The sequence below is a fragment of the Mirounga angustirostris genome, unplaced genomic scaffold, assembly GCF_029215605.1.
Source record: "Mirounga angustirostris isolate CCGP_5_RB_7025 unplaced genomic scaffold, mMirAng1.0.hap1 SCAF_6, whole genome shotgun sequence".
Classification (NCBI taxonomy): Eukaryota; Metazoa; Chordata; class Mammalia; order Carnivora; family Phocidae; genus Mirounga; species Mirounga angustirostris.
The window spans coordinates 40,530,224-40,547,023 of record NW_026991714.1 but is presented as its reverse complement, the minus strand read 5'-3'; the positions used below and the strand labels follow the sequence as shown (position 1 = coordinate 40,547,023).

General features: G+C 38.8%; 1 protein-coding gene across 2 annotated transcripts in view; it reads right to left on the bottom strand.

Moving 5' to 3' along the window:
- The window catches only part of CEP350 (centrosomal protein 350), a 153,634-nt gene extending 150,495 nt beyond the window's left edge, over window positions 1-3,139 (bottom strand). Inside the window, exon 1 of one of the 2 annotated variants that reach the window (XM_045877234.3) lies at window positions 2,777-3,139. The gene's annotated coding sequence lies outside the window, so the exon portion shown is untranslated. The remainder of the gene's footprint in view (window positions 1-2,776) is intronic. The other variant, XM_045877235.3, reaches the window with a different exon arrangement.
- Between the last annotated feature and the right edge of the window lie 13,661 nt (window positions 3,140-16,800).

Genomic DNA, 16,800 nt, shown 5'->3' with positions numbered 1-16,800 from the left:
CTGTCATTCCCTGCTACCTAGCAAACTTGAACATATCTCTAGAGTATATTCTTAATAAGAGTTGATGTGTGCCTAGGAACATGAACCAGTGTTTTGTTTTGTTTTCTAAATATTATGCCAAGACCACTCTTTAGTCAATTTATTCAACTAATATTTATTGATTAGTTTACTATATGCTAGCCACTGGGCACAAAATAGTTAACAGAAGATCTCTGCCATCATGGAACTTACAGACTAAATGAGAAAGGCAAATAACCAACCAAAATAATCGCTAGTATATGTAAAGTTATACCTGTGATAATAATAAACAAAAAGCTATTAGAGCAGGAAAAAAACACTATTCAATCTTTTGGTTGTGTTTTTTGGACTATTTGCAACACTAGAAATGGTTTGACATGGGAAGAAAACGTCAATAAAGAAAACTATTTCACAACTTGTCCCACGCTGCAAAAAGAGCAATCACAAGTGTAGATGGCAAGTTAACTTTTTAAATCATCAGTTCTACAATAATATCACCAAGATGTTACTACTTTTCAGTTATGCTACCATGTGGCCCAAATATTGGTTTTTCATAACCAAGAGTATAAATGATTTGAATTACCAAACTTGACAGAACTATGAGTATGCAAACAAAATGAGAAATGACAACTATAATTTCTTAAGAACACTGTTCAAGCAAAAAGTACATACAGCCATAAAGCCATCCATTACAATTAATTCATGATTTGCTCATAATAAACAAAAGTTACTGAAAGTACTGTTTTTAAAGAACGACAATCAGCATAAAGGAGTTAGTGCGGCATGTCAAAAGAAACAAAAATAGAATTTTTTTAGATTTTAAAACTACCAAGGTCCAGAAGTATCTATATTAATATTCAGTTTAAAAATAAAACTAATTCTACAATGTTAACTAGACTTGTGGTGATCATTTCACAATACATACATATACAGAACATTACGTTGTACACCTGAAACTAATCTGTAAATTATACCTCTAAAAATAAACAATTCTAGATCTGCAGAAATAAGAGCATCATTCATATAAATAAATGAACTTCCTTATGTGTCAATTTCCACAACTGCAAAACAAAAATATTTGCCAAACCTATCTCGCACTGCTATAAAGACTAAATAACGTATGTGGTGATACACCAAAAAATGATGTCAATTAGTTTAAACAGCTGCTCCTTTTCTGCTGCCACTATAACATAGCAACTTAACAAATAAAATTGGTTAGACAGGGACTCTATCCTCCTTTCTTCTGTCCATGATATGACAGAAGTGTTGTAAAATGGGCAAAAGACTGGCAATCAAAAGCATTAGGAAAAAATTCACAACTTCGTAATTCATAAATTAATAAATGGTTGTTTAAGTAACACTCTTACATAATTATCTCAAAAAATCAGAGAAATTACCTCACGTATGTATGAAATTGTTTAGTTATTAGACCTCACCATCATTACAAACACAGGTCCTGCTACTAGGAAAAAATGAGATACATGTACTTATCCACACATACAATGTATTTTAGCTTGATGTTTATTTTCTGATCAAAGCATCTTAAATTCAATGCAATCACGCTCCAATGCTTCAGATTTTATTACACTGAGTGGAGTTTGTCAATTTGCACACCAAAACTAATTCACATTACACACCCATGGGTTTGAAGCAACTTCTACCATGGGTCTAACAACCAATCCCCCAAAGTCACAATCTCATGTTATTAGCAGCATACTGCCTTGTTTAAAAACAGTATTTTAAACTAAGAAATGTTTAAAGTGGAGAGCAGCTTTCAGTATTTTATCTTTGCTTTTACAAACCTTTTCAAGCTGTTGCTAGGTTGGCCTAAGATAGCCTTTTCTTTAAAACCTTTAATTACAAGACAGGAGGCATCGCTAACATGACAACATAACCATTAACGACTTTTCCAAATTCAAAACAAGGATCACCATCAAAACAAAAAAATCAAAACAATCAGGTGGAGTGCATGGATACCGATTACTACTGACAACCTGTCCTATATGAAGGACCTCTTCCTTTATGAAAGATTTGCTACTACACTAAAACCACATTAAAATCTTGTATCTGTGTGCAACTTCCTATCTGAAAACTAAATACCCAGCGAAATTCCAAACCGTATTTGTGACATTAGTTCAATATTATTTACCATGTTGGGCTACATTTAAAAAGAAGGCGGGGGAAAATACTGACAACTTTCAAAGTGTAAAGCTTTTTAAATACCCCACTAAATTATTTGTGAATAAATCGGTAGACTACATTCAGCAGCTGCTAGACTGGAGCAGAAGATCAAAGTTTTCCCTGTACTTGAGAATGTTTATCCTCACCAAAAAGGAACAGAAACCAGTCATCCTTGCCACTGGAGTCAGTGGCCCGGAATTTCCTAAAATATGCCTGATCTGCAAGTGAAGAAGGAGCACTTCTCCGGAGACCAAAGGCGAGATGTATCCTACATCTTTCGCAGACGGGAGGAGGGGCGAGTTGCGGGGAACGGGGGTGGGGGGGAGCACCGACAGGTAAGGAAGGAAATCCGTCTTGGGCAGGCACCGATAGGACCTGAAATCCAGGTCTCAGGATGGCCCTCCCCGCAAAGGCTCAGAACCCAAGGAGGTTCCCCGAGGGGGACGCCAGGCAGGGCCAGGGCTCCCGGCGCCCCGCCCCGCCTCTCTCCCCGCCACCGGGGACCCGGGACCGCGGACAGAGGCAGCAGAGCCTAAGCGAGCGTCCGCGGTCCCAGCCACGTCCCCCCGCGGCTCACCTGAGAGTGTCGCCTCCGCCCTCGGCTCCCACGGTGCATCCCGCGGGGCCTGGCGGAGGGTGCAGTGATGCCGCACCGGCCGGCCCCAGGGCTGCCGGGCCTGGCCTCCCCGCTCCGGGGACGCACCGGGTGCCCGCCTCGCACCGGCTCCCGGGATCCGCCGGGCTGCAGAGAAGGAAGGAGAGGCGGAAAGGCTGCCTCCCCTCCCCCACAGCAAGCCTCCCCCCGAGCTGCGGCTCTCTGCAGTTCCCTCTGGCGCAGGTCCGGCCCCGCTCCCCCGCCTGGGAGTCACTTCGGCAGCGGCGGCCCAGTCGCCATTACAGCCCAACAACTGACACGGAGGAGGAGCGGCGCCGGAGGCGGTGGCAGTGGCGGCCGCGCGAGGCAGGGCGGGAGCAGTCGGGGCCCAGGCAAGCCTCGCGATAACTGTCCCGAGACGGTTCCACAGGAATAAAACCTTCGGTTAGGGCCATGTTGAGTGTGGCTAAAAGGTGAGAGCGAAATAAAACGAAGAAAGGACACTCGAAAACGCCATATTTAGTGTGGCTAGTTTGTGCCTTGCAGGACTCGGGAGGAGCCAGAGTAGATCCGCAGCGGAGACCTCCCCCCTTCCCCCCGCCCTCCTTCTTCGGACGCTAATTGGGCCTTCTTGCTGCGCATTTCGTCCCCGGCCAAAAAAAAAAGGGGGGGGGGGTTTGACCAGGGTGAACGCCGAAGTCGAAATTGCAGCTTCTCAGAGTTTACGATGTTTCACCAGTTGTCGTCCAAGTAAATCTTCTTTACCCCAGTCAGTTTCAGAGTAATTGCAGTTCTGTGGCTGCTGCAGCTACCCACTGCTGTCACTGTGGCGGTTTTATTGGCGAGAGTTGCAATTGTGTTCAGCATGCCGTCTGATGGCTAAAGATTCCAGAGCAAGTAAAACGGAGTTTCCTCCCGTTAGGTATAGGCATCGACAGAACGGTGCTTTGAGAAACTATCTGCGATCAACATATCTTCTAATATCTTTATCCTCTTTCCCCAGGCTCCGCATGGTGAATTCTGTCATGTGTCAGGACTTAGCTTAAATGACCTGTCTGCAAATAATGCCACCTTCCGCTAGGTGCTCACTTCACACAAGCTCTCTGCCCATAACTTTCCTCCCCCTTCTGAACTCAGATAGCTGTTTATCCAGAGACTGTTTCTCATCTTTAAGTATTTTGAAGACCCTTTCTTCTCTCTGTACCCCAGTAGGGCCTAGGTCAGTAACTAGGACATTATAGGTGCTCGATAACTGCTTGTTGAATAGATCTCATCAGTAGAAGCAGGAGACAGTAACTGCCCCCCCCTTTGTAGGGCCTCTAGCTGTGCCTGAATAGGATGTAAGTGGATGTACAAAAATCCTGCACATATGTAAAATGTGTACTGTGTCTCTAGGAAGCTGTGCTGGAGGGAAGAACAGGAAATGTGGGTATCCCAATGGTACCAGCGGTAGCAAGAAAAACAACATAAGGAAAGAGTTATTTAGTTGTTTTCCCCATCCATTCTGTGTAAAGCAGTGGGATAGATGCTTTTCGTATGTTATTTCGCTGAATTTATACAACCACCTTATTAAGTATTATAAAACTTTTTTTAGAAGAGGAATTGGGTTGTGAAAAGCTAAGCAATTTGCCCAATATTATACCATCAGTAAAAGGCAAATATAGGATTGGAGGTTCCTTTACTCTAAAGCTTATTTATACTTCTCTACCCCCATGCTGCCTCCTGGGTAACAGAGAAAACACCAAAAGTTCCTGTCACTGTGTGGAGTGCAATGTTATCCTCATATCAGCCTATGCCCAATTTCCACCTCTCATATCTTGTGCTGATCCCTGCCTCTCCTTCGCCTCCCAAATACCTCAAACACAGCCACCTTTTTGACATGCCGTAACTCTTGTTTGTACCCTACACGTTAACTCTTACAGCATTTAACCATATTTGACTATAATGAATATTAAATTGCGATTTTTGAGTGAGGTCCTAAGACAAACTGATAACAGCAAGTAAATTATGAGACAGGCGTCCAAGTAGCAAATTTGCAAAGAAGTAATCTGACACCAGTTATGCAATTCTTGGCTGCTCTCTCAAGACCCTTCAACCTGGTCAGTGATATGAAAGGCTTGAGAGATTGTAGATTCACACGATTTGAGAGGAAGGTTTTTGGAGAGAATAGGCAGAGGGGTGCATAGGTAGCTGCTTCTTTACCTCAAACTAATGAGAAGGGCTTTGAGGAGACAACATGTAAAGTTTGATGTGTGCACCAGAATTTGGAAGCCAGAGGAACCAGAGGCTAGATTCAGTCTGAAAAAGATACAGAAGCCTCAGCAGCCAAGTAGAGAATGGTATCCATCAAGTTAAGTGTTCCTGCTCCAAAAGAGAAGTCAAAGATAACAGAACCTGAAGTCAGAACCCATGTAAATAGTACCCTACTATTTGAGTTAAGAAAAGGTGGAGAGATATATAATATTTGCTTGTACATGTATAAGCTATCTCTACATGGATGCAGAAGACACTGCTAATGCTGGGTGTCTGTGTGGAAGGAAATTGATGACTGGGAGTATGAGGGAGATTTATCAGATGTACTCTTTTATACTTTAAGAATTTTGAACCATGTGAAAATATTAACCATTTAAAAATAAGTATTTTAAAATAAAGATTAGGTATTTTCCTTAAAAAAAAAAAAAGAAGAAGTTAAAATAGAAGGAATCCTACTAGAAGAGTGGCCTGCCAGGGTGAGTGGAACCCAGAGAAAGAAGTGTATTTGGCTGGGGGCAGAAGATGAGGGGACATTGGGAGTGCCCAGCTGAAGGAGGGGCAGTCACAGGAGCATCAATAACATTCCACAGGCAAGAAGGAATGGTCAAAAAAGGGAGAGAAGGAGGAGGAGATTTAAAAAGCCATAAGGAAACTGGTACGGCCACTGTAGAAAAGAGTAAAAAATGAAAAATAGAATTATCATATAATCTAGTACTTCTACTTCTGGGTATTTACTCAAAGAACACAAAAAAACTAATTTGAAAAGACATACGCACCCCTATGTTTATTGCAGAATTACATACAGTAGCCAAAATATGGAAGCAGCCCAAGTGTCCACTGATAGGTGTATGGAGAAGAAGATGTGGTGTACATACAATGCGGTATTACTCAGTCATAAAAGAGAATGAAATCCCGCCATTTGCAACAACATAGACGGATCTAGAGAGTTAAATGCTGAGTGAAATAAGTCAGAGAAAGGCAAATACCGTATGATTTCACTCATTTGTGGAATTTAAGAAACGAAACAAATGAACAAAGAGAAAAAAAAAAAGAGAGAGAGAGAGACCAAAAAAACAAACCTTCAACTAGAGAGAATAAATAGATGGTTACCAGAAGGGAGTGGGTGAAATAGGTGAAGGGAATTAAGAGTACCTTTATCATGATGCGCACTGAGTAATGTATAGAATTGTTGAATCACTATACTGTACACCTGAAACTAATATAACACTGTATGGTAACTATACTGGGTTTAAAATTAAATAAATAAATATAAAAATACCACCATCAAAAAAATAATAATAACAATAATAATAAATAAAAAGCAGTAAGGCGACATGGTCCACCTTTGGAACATTGAATAAAAAAAACGTACAAATGCAGAAAATAATTGCAGATTAGTAGCAACAGTTCAGAAAAGTTCAGTGATTAAAACAAAACAAAACAAAAAACTGGGGTGCCTGGCTGTTTCAGTCAGTGGAGCATGCGACTCTTGATCTCAGGGTTGTAAGTTCAAGCCCCACGTTGGGGTAGAAATTACTTAAGGATAAAATCTTTAAAAAAAAAAACAAACCTAAAAACCAATTTTTAAAAATGGCAACCATTTGCCACAACATGGATAAAACTTGAGGACATTATGCTAAGTGAAGTAAATCAGACAGAGAAAGACAAATACTGTATGATCAAAATATACACATATATCAAACCATTATGCTGTACACCTAAAACTAACACAATGTTTATGTCAATTATATCCCAATAAAAAATAATTTTAAAAAATTTTAAATGGTAAGATGTTCTGATCACTAGCAATTAGGGAGAGACAAAATAAAACCATAATGAAAAACCATCTCACTCCTACCAGATTGGCAAAAATTAAAAGGTCTGATAATACCACATGTTGGCAATGACATGAAGCAATGAGAATTTTTATGCACTTCTGATAGCTGTATAAATTGGTATAACGATTTGGGAAAACAGTTTGGAAATATGCAGTGAAGCTGAAGATGTGCCTATGACCCAACAATTTCACTGAAAGTGGTTCACATTCTCAAACTCATTGTTACTGGACCACAATAAGATGAAGAGCTTGTCCAATTATATAAATCAAACACATCACTAAGCACATTTCAGGTGAGCTGACACTTTTTTTGAGGTAAGATTTTCTTGACGAAGGAGATGGTATACTGATTTATATTCTGACCCAAGCTCCTTATCCCATCTCAGATTTGTATTAAATAGCTAACTCACATAAAAAAATCCAGGTGCACAAGGAGACAAATACAAGAATTTTTACGGAAGCATTGTTTATAATAGAAAAAATAGAAAATAATATGTCCATCAGTAGGAGAATGAGTAAGCAAGCAGAGGAAAATTAAACAGTGAAACACCAAATAGCAATGAAAATAAGTTAAAGAATAAATCTCACAAATATAGTTTTTAAAACGTGAAATACAGGGGCGCCAGAGTACCTCAGTCAGTTGAGCGCCTGCCTTCGGCTCAGGTCATGATCCCAGAGTGGGGCTCCCTTTGCAGCCGGAAGTCTGCTTCTGCCTCTCTCCTCTCTCTTGCTCACTCTCTCAAATTAATAAGTTAAAAACAAATCTTTAAAAAAAATAAAACTTAAGTAAAAATTAAAAAGCAAATTACAAAAGTAGATAAACGGTATGATACCACTTCCATAAAGCTTAAAAACATGTGCAGTATTGGTAAATGTTATTTAAGAATACATACAAATGTAGCAAAATATTTTTAAATGCCAAAGAATAAAAAAGAGTAAGTTCAGAAATATAATTACGTCTGAGGTAGCAGAAGGGGAATTAATATGTGGACACGAGAAACTTAAACAGTGTTGGTGGTAATGTTTTATTTCTCAAGCTAGGTGTGGATGTTTGTATTGTTATTCTTCTTAGCTTTTATATTTCCAAAATATTAAATAATATATTTTAAACATAAAGATAAATGAGAATCAGGGGCGCCTGGATGGCTCAGTCGGTTAAGCGTCTGCCTTCGGCTCAGGTCATGATCCCAGGGTCCTGGGATCAAGCCCTGCATTGAGCTCCCTGCTCAGCAGAGAGCCTGCTTCTCCCTCTCCCACTCCGCATGCTTGTGCTCTCTCTCTGTCAAATAAATAAATAAAATCTTTAAAAATAATAAAAAATAAATAAATAAATAAATGAGAATTTTAAAATACATGTAGAGAATAGGAGGAAGAACAGCCAAAATGGAAGAGTAAAAGATAGATATATAAAATATAAATATATGATATATTTATAAAAATATATAAAGTATAGGTTTTATTTATGATATTTTATGTATCATAACATATAAATATCATATATTTATATTTTAAACATAACATAAATATATCATATATTTTAATATATTATGTCATATATGACATATAAATATACATATAAATATAAAATATAAATATATCACATGTGATATATTTATCATATATCATTAATGCATACAATACTTAAAAATATTAAAAAGTCTAACCTTAAAAAATCTTAAAATTCCCATTCCAAATAATCTATAAGTAAATTAACATTTTTTTTGCATAAACCAGTTGCTGAGAATGAAAACCTTGTGATAAAACAGAAAAGAAACTTTCATATTTGAGTAGCAGGGCATTGTTGATCCAACCTACATCTCTCTGTCTCTCTCTCTTTACACACACACACACACACACACACACACACACCCTGGTTATGTCATTCACTTTTATTTTCACATTTGTTTTAGGCAGGAGTGACACTAAAACTTTACAATAACCAGTAAGGTTGGAAGCCAAGCAGAATGGAGCAGGGTTAGAGACCTACCTTTTTGGCCAGAATAAACGTCTTAGTTGTTAGATCTTGGGAATCAGTTTGCTAAGGGACAGCAGCTATTTAGCAACCAGTGCAGAACTAATTTTTTTTTTTTAAGTTTTTCTTTAAATTCCAGTTAGTTGACATACAGTGTAATATTAGTTTCAGGTGTACAATTTAGTGAGCAAATGCTTACATACAACAGCCGGTGCTCATCACAAGTGCACTCCTTAATCCCCATCAGCTATTTCCCCCACCCCCCCCCATTTACCTCTCCCCTGGTAACCATGAGTTTGTTCTCTACAGTTAAGAGCCTGTTTCTTGGTTTGCCTCTCTCTCTCTCTTTTTCCTTATGATCATTTGTTTTGTTTCTTAAATTCCACATATGTGTGAAATCATATGGTATTTGTCTTTCTCTGACTTATTTCACTCAGCATAGTACTCTCTAGCTTGCAAATGGAAAGATTTCATTCTTTTTTTATGGCTGAGTAATACTTCATTGCATATGTACACCACATCTTCTGTATCCATTCATCAGTTGATGGACATTTGGGCTCTTTCCATAATTTGGCTATTGTAGATGCTGCTGCTATAAACATTGGGGTGCATGTAACCTTTCGAATTAGTATTTTTTGTATTCTTAGGGTAAATATCTAGTAGTGCAATTGCTGGATTATAGGGTAGTCCTATTTCAACTTTTTGAGGAACCTCCATACTATTTTCCACAGTGGCCACACCAGTTTGCATTCCCACCAACATTGCAGGAGGGTTCCCCTTTCTCCACATCCTCACCAACACCTGTTGTTTCTTGTGTGGTTGATTTTAGCCATTCTGACAGATGGGGGGGGTGGTATCTCATTGTACTTTTGATTTGTATTTCCTTGATGATGAGTGATGTTGAGCATCTTTTCATGTGTCTGTGGGCCATCTGGATGTCTTCTTTGGGAAAATGTCTATTCATGTCTTCTGCCCATTTTTTAACTGGGTTATTTGTTTTTTGAGTGTTGAGTTTTATAAGTTCTTTATATATTTTGGATACTCTTTATCAGATATGTCATTTAGTGCAGAACTATTTTAATACTTAAACAACCAAAGCAGTGCAGACTAAATGTCAGCTGAGAATTAGGTATGATATTATTACAGGGTTTGCAGTGGGCTTTGGCCCACTGGTTTAATCATCCTTACAGCCCTAAATGAAAAACAGGGCAAGAATTTACCTATGGTAAGAACACACTGGACCATCTCAGCAGAGTCTCTTTTTTACTGGACAAACTTGTAGATATAAGTCTATGCTTAACAATATTGTGTTTCTCATGCTTGGTGTCACTTAATCAGTCCTGAGACCATGACTCAGCTCAGCAGAATTGCCCTGAGATTTTGAGATTCTTTGAGAGGGCATATTATGAAGCATATTGCTGCCAGAAATACATAATGTAGAATGTACCTAAAAGTTCTTTGAGGATTCAGTCATTCATAGTCACAGATAAAATATACCAATAAGGCAGCAAGTAATGTTTGTCTACCTCACTGAAAAAGAGGAACTTGGGAATTGAGCTCATTTGTGGCTCATAATCTCATTCTTCTTTAACGTAAAAAGTTACCTGACCATTGCAAAATGCCGTAGCTTGGAAGAAAAGAAATTCCAATAAAACAGGTCTAGTGAAGCTAAAACAGAGCCCTTTACTTCACTTACTTTACTTACAACCTCCTGTGTAGAGATATTAAAACAGATTGGTTCTGCTTTACCCCTAGGTAAAAGGTTTATCCTTATCTGGGAAAGTCAAGACATCACTCTTAAGAAAAAGATCAGAGATTTTCAAATGAATTTAGCAGCAAACAAGCCTAAGTAAGCACAAACTTGTATTTAGATGGCCTGGGAATTTATTTTCTAACATTAAAAAAGATCTTAAAACTCCACTTCAGGGGTGACTGGGTGGCTCAGTCGGTTAGGTATCTGACTCTTGATTTTGGCTCAGGTTATGATCTCAGGGTTGTGAGATTGAGTCTCACTTGGGGCTTTGTGCTGAGTGTGAAGCCTGCTTAAGATTCTCTCCCCGCCACAAAAAAAGATTCTCTCTCCCTCTGCCTCTCCCTACCACTCTTGTGTGCATGTGTTCTCTCTCTGTCTTAAAAAAACAAAAACAAAAAACCCCACTCAAAATAAGCTCTAAATACAATTAATATTGATTTTGCACAAACCAGTTGTTAAGAATGAAATCCTTGTGATAAAACACCTCAGGGTTTATAAGGGCTTGAAACTTTCATATTGAGTGGCAGGGCATTATTCATCCAGCCTAGACCTGATTACAAACCCTCTATTCACAATGACTTGCCCTGTGACTCTAGAACAAGGAAAGTAACCCGAATGGACCTAACGTTAGTAGGGATTCTGATTTTAGGGTATGTATCTTTTTCTTGAGGTATAGGATATGGCTTCAAGATGTAATGGGACTGTAGGACAAGCAGTTAAATCGGCAGTAGGATCTACACTTTCTCCCACCCTGTTTTTGAGTTACTCATTCATACTGGTTGGTAAAGGTAGCTAGAATTTAGGAAGCACATCCTGTGTTGTGTAAAGTTAACATGAAAAGGATAAACATGTCCTTAACAAAGGGCACGCCCCTTCTTCATGATCACAAATAAAACAAACCTGTTTAAAAAAACCAGACTGGGGCACCTGGGTGGCTCAGTTGATTAAGCACCCCAACCTTGATTTCAGCTCTGGTCATGATCTTAGGGTCCTGGGATAGAGACTACATTGGGCTCTGCGTTCATCGCAAAGTCTGCTGGAGATTCTCCCTCTGCCCCTCCTTCAGCTCATGCTCTCTCTCTCTCTAAAAACAAAACAAAACAAACAAAACAAAAAACCAGACTCTTAGTTATAGAGAATAAACTGGTGATTACCAGAGGGGAGTTGGGTGGAGGATGGGTGAAATAGGTGATGGGGATTAAGAGCACACTTACTGTGATGTGAGCATTGAATAAGGTGTAGAATTGTTGGGATGCCTGGGTGGCTCAATCATTAAGCTTCTGCCTTCGGCTCAGGTCATGATCCCAGGTTCCTGGGATCAAGCCCCGCATCGAGCCCTGCATCGAGCCAGGCATTGGCTCCCTGCTGTGGGAAGCCTGCCCACTCCCCCTGCTTGTGTTCCCTCTCTCGCTGTGTCTCTGTCAAATAAATAAATAAAATCTTAAAAGGAAAAACAGAATTGCTGAATAACTATTTTGTATACCTGAAACTAATTTAACACTATGTTAATTATACTGAAATTTAAAAAATAAAAACAAATAATGTAAATAAAACCTGTTTAACAGAGTGCTGTGCCTTTAGGTCTAACAGTTAGTGAAAAACTCACTGAATGGATAGATGGATGAATTCATTCTACCAATGAAGTAGACTAGGAGAATTAGGTGAAAATTTGAGAAAGAACAAAGTCCACTCCTTAGATATATGGTTGTTCAGTTCAAAGTAGCTTTTTGGGGATTGAATTATCTGGAAAATTACTTCAAATCCACACTTTTTTTGGTGGTTAATCCCTCCCTTACAATGAGTACTGAAGTGCTGTTGGAGTAGAGCAAAGCAGTGGGGTTAGTGCGTTTCTTCCTTTTTCTATTTCTGATAAGGTCAAAAGCAAACTAGGATTTAAAACAAACCTGAGGCTGATTTTTTTTTTTAAATATAGAGGCTTAAAATCATAGATTAATTTATTGTAGTAATTGTGAGACGTTGGAAACAATGGGTACATCCCCCCAAATTTTTTAATAAAAACGTTGTGGAGTGTAAAAAAAAAACTTGCTTAAACGATGTCTGCCGTCTGACTTTTATGTAAATAAAAATCAAAATAATTCTAGACGTATTCTCTAGGTATATATATATATATTTATATATCAGTATATAACAGTACATAAAAATAATAGACTCTGGTGTTGGGGAGTGGGTCTGGATTAGGTGAGGCTGACTTTTGATCATTTTATTACTATGATTTGCTTTCATCTTCTTAGAATTCCTCAACAAGATTTGTGAATGAAACAACCAATATGTCTAAATCTAAGTCCCGAGTCTGCCATTTTCCACAAATTAAGTTTTATACTTGTTAAGAACAAGAGTACTTCTGAAATGGGTGATTTTGAAATTTTTTAAGCTTTAAAAATTCTATTTTCCTATTTTTACCTCCATGCACCTTCAAAGGTTAGTCTCTTTTAATGTTGAGTGCCTTCTTTTTAGTATTTTCCCTATTGGCATTTCTTTTAAATAGCTTAGCTAACAGGCATGGAAATCCCTTTACTGTACAAAGGCAAGCCCTTTTTCTCAGAACACTCTTAAAGGGAAGAGTGTCTCTTTTTAGAGCATCTCTCTGTTTCAATGCTGTTTTATGGACCAATAATACAAATGAAATATGCAGTGGAACATTGCAGAGCAAGACAGCTGCAATTAAAAAAAAATTGCTGAAGAATATAAGTCAGAATAAGGTTACATGTAACCAGACCAGGTTATATTTTGCAAGGGGTGAACCACCCTATTTTCAGGCTGTGGAAAGTTTTAAACTCTTGACAGGAGATTTTCTGTGGCCCTTCCAAAAATAGAAAAAGGCAGCTGGGTGCCCAGCGTGGAAGAAGACCCACAGGTTTTAATGGGGCTTATCAGCCACTAAAAAACACTCCTGGAATCCCAGGATTGGGTGCTCCCCACCTGTTGAAACAAGAAATGAGAACATGTGAGCATTTGCTTACAAATCCTACTGCCTGAGCCAAATGTTATAAGGGGGCAAAAAGCAGCTGGAGCCGCCAGACAGAAAAATGGACAGGCGGGAAGAAGAGCGATGGTGAAGAGAGAGTTGGTTTTGGAAATACAAGTGACTGCACAGATTAAGCATGGATGGAAAAATTTGTGCAAACATATATACTGTCCTAACACGTGCTGATAATTATTTTACGTATATAAATGGTTATAACTAATACATATAACTAATATAACATATGTCTCTCTCTCTATATATATAAATAACTCTTGTACAACCTTTAGTAACCTCAGTAATTCACACACATTGTCTTGCTTAATGCTCAACAAAACCTTAATGCAGTATCACCACAACCCCTCCCTCAGAGATGAGGAAGCTGAAGCCTGGAGCCATGACGTGGCTTGCTTTCGGTCACGGGCTGAAGACTGGAAGAACTACATGTGAAACTTCCATCTTCTGAGTCCAGAAGGTGTGCCTGTTCTGCTACACAGTGTGGCCACTCTAAGCAGTTGTAGAAAGAACACTGGAGGGGACGCCTGGGTGGCTCAGTCGGTTGAGCGTCTGCCTTCGGCTGAGGTCATGATGCCAGGGTCCTGGGATCGAGTCCCACATCAGGCTCCTTGCTCAGCAGGGAGGCTGCTCCTCCTTCTGCTCCCCCTGCTTGTGTTCTCGTGCTCTCTCTCTCTCTCTCTCTGACAAAAACAAACAAAAAACCCCACTGGGCAGTGGATTTCTGTGCGTTGGCTGAACAAATAAGGTAGGGGTGACTAAGGGAGAAATAGTTCTGTTTGCTGGGTTCATGATTCCTCTCTTTGCCCAACTATCTGGTAACCTTTTAACCATACCACACAGGTGATAAAAGAAAGGACGTGTATATCTGTGGATGTTTAAATAAATGCAGCTCTCTGCCCTAAATTAACCTGATCTCTCATCAGTAACTTTAATCCTGAGCTCAGGCCAAAATGAAGGAGAAATTTATGAATTCTCCATTTTGAAATGTAGTTAGAGTTCACATGCAGTTAATACTATCAAACTTTTTGTCCTGTGATTAGTTTACTTCTAGCACAAGTATTTGATATCAGTATATATAAATATAACAATTTGTATTTGTGATTTTTAAAAAAGATTTATTTATTTTAGAGAAAGAGAGAGCACAAGTGGGAGTGGCAGACGGAGAGGGAGAGAAAATCTCAAGCAGACTCCATTCTCAGCATGGAGCTTGACATGGGCCTCGATCTCACAGCCCTGAGATCATGACTTGAGCCAAAACCAAGAATGAGTCGCTTAACCAACTGAGCCACCCAGGCACCCCTGTTCTTGTGATTTTTGTCAGAAGTAGTAATACCAACTCTGCACTGAAAAGTTTGTGTTCATAAAGCAGACTATAAAAGAGTTAAAGGAGCTTAGAGATTAGGACTAAAATCAAAGGAACAGTCTTGAAAGGAGAACAAACAAGAACCACCCTCTCCCCTCATAATTTGTTCCCATAGAAATTACAGAATTTTCAGGGACAGTTCTGAGTGGGAGTAGAAAGTATAGAATAATCCCTAAACCTTTTCTGTTCATGTCTACCTTACTAAAAATAATGTAGGACACACACACACAGAATAACCATTAGGACATTGGATACTAACTGACATAATTTGGTATGGTTCTATATTAGATACCTAACATAGGTTCTACTAAATAACCTAAACCTAATGTGGCTACTTTTTTGAATCTGAGATAATTTATTTTTGAATCACCTCTTAAATTTCTCCCATGAAAAGCAACCATGACTTCCAACAAAAGCATTTTCATTTAATTGTTTACAGAAGATAATATTGGTTTTAAAAGTACATTTAATACAAATTTACACCAATAAATGTCTTTTGGATCTGGAAAGCTGACCTAGTGATACGAACAGAAAAGTAGATTAGATTCCTGAAATAAATTTCTGGTTCCACCACTGACTCATTGTACATGCTTAAGTAAGTTATTTAATCTCTTGGTATCTTAGTTTCTCCACCTATAAAATGGGGGTAATAATATTTGCTATTAGATAATGTCAGCAAAGCACTTGGAGAACCTCAGATGAAAGGCGCCAGAAGTATTTTGCTATCTTAAGCATGACCTCATACTGTCTGAAAAATGGACTTTACCAGGCTTGCTGATTATCCCAGCACCTTAATTCCAAACTTTTTCTGTTCAGCTGCTTTCTGGCTTTACACATTTCTGTTTATACTATTTACATATTTTGACTTCATTGTGCTGTTTGTATTGTTTTGAGGAGAGTTGATGCCTTGAAGAAACCACGAGACCATGCTTTAATTTGTTTGGTTTGGGGTTTTTTTGTTTGTTTGTTTAAACTCATATGCTTATATTTAAGATTTGAAACAAATATAGAGCACTTAAAAAACTTTCCTTTTTTTTTTAAAGATTTTATTTATTTATTTGACACAGAGAAAGAGATAGCAAGAGCAGGAACACAAGCACGGGCAGAGGGAGAAGCAGGCTTCCCACGGAGCAGGGAGCCCAATGCGGGGCTCGATCCCAGGACCCTGGGATCATGACCTGAGCCGAAGGCAGACGCTTAACGACTGAGCCACCCAGGCTCCCTTAAACAACTTTCTAATTATGGGAGACATAGCTATGTGAATTATATTGACTTTATCCATCCATCCCACTTGTTTGTGTTATTTATATTTTATTTCATATTAAAAAGTAATTTTTAGGATGCACATATATATTTACATTCCTCCCTGAACACTGTGAAAGATTTAAGGCAGATGTTGAGACTGTTGTAAATTTTGATGTTTGTGCCACTTTCCTAGGGGCATTAATGAAATAACATGATACAAAGGCAAAAGATTCGTTGCTTAGAACTAAATCTGAGCTTAAATTATAGTCCAATCATCTAATATACATTGATCTCCCCGGCGGGGGGCGGGGGGTGTGGATGGCAAAGGTCAAATAGTTACTTCAAGAATAACCACATGACTCAAAAATCAGAGCTGCTGATTCAGTAACAATTAGTACTTAGAGGTGAAGACAGAGATAGAAAGTTGGCTACGTTTCCAGAACAGAAAAACACTTCATTTCCTCTCTGTCAAGTTGCCTATCCAAGACTAATGCAAATATTTCAGAGGAGCAAACCTTTGGTCTTTGGAACCTACCAGCTAACGATAGAAAATCTAATTCTTTGGGACTATTTCCAAAGAGA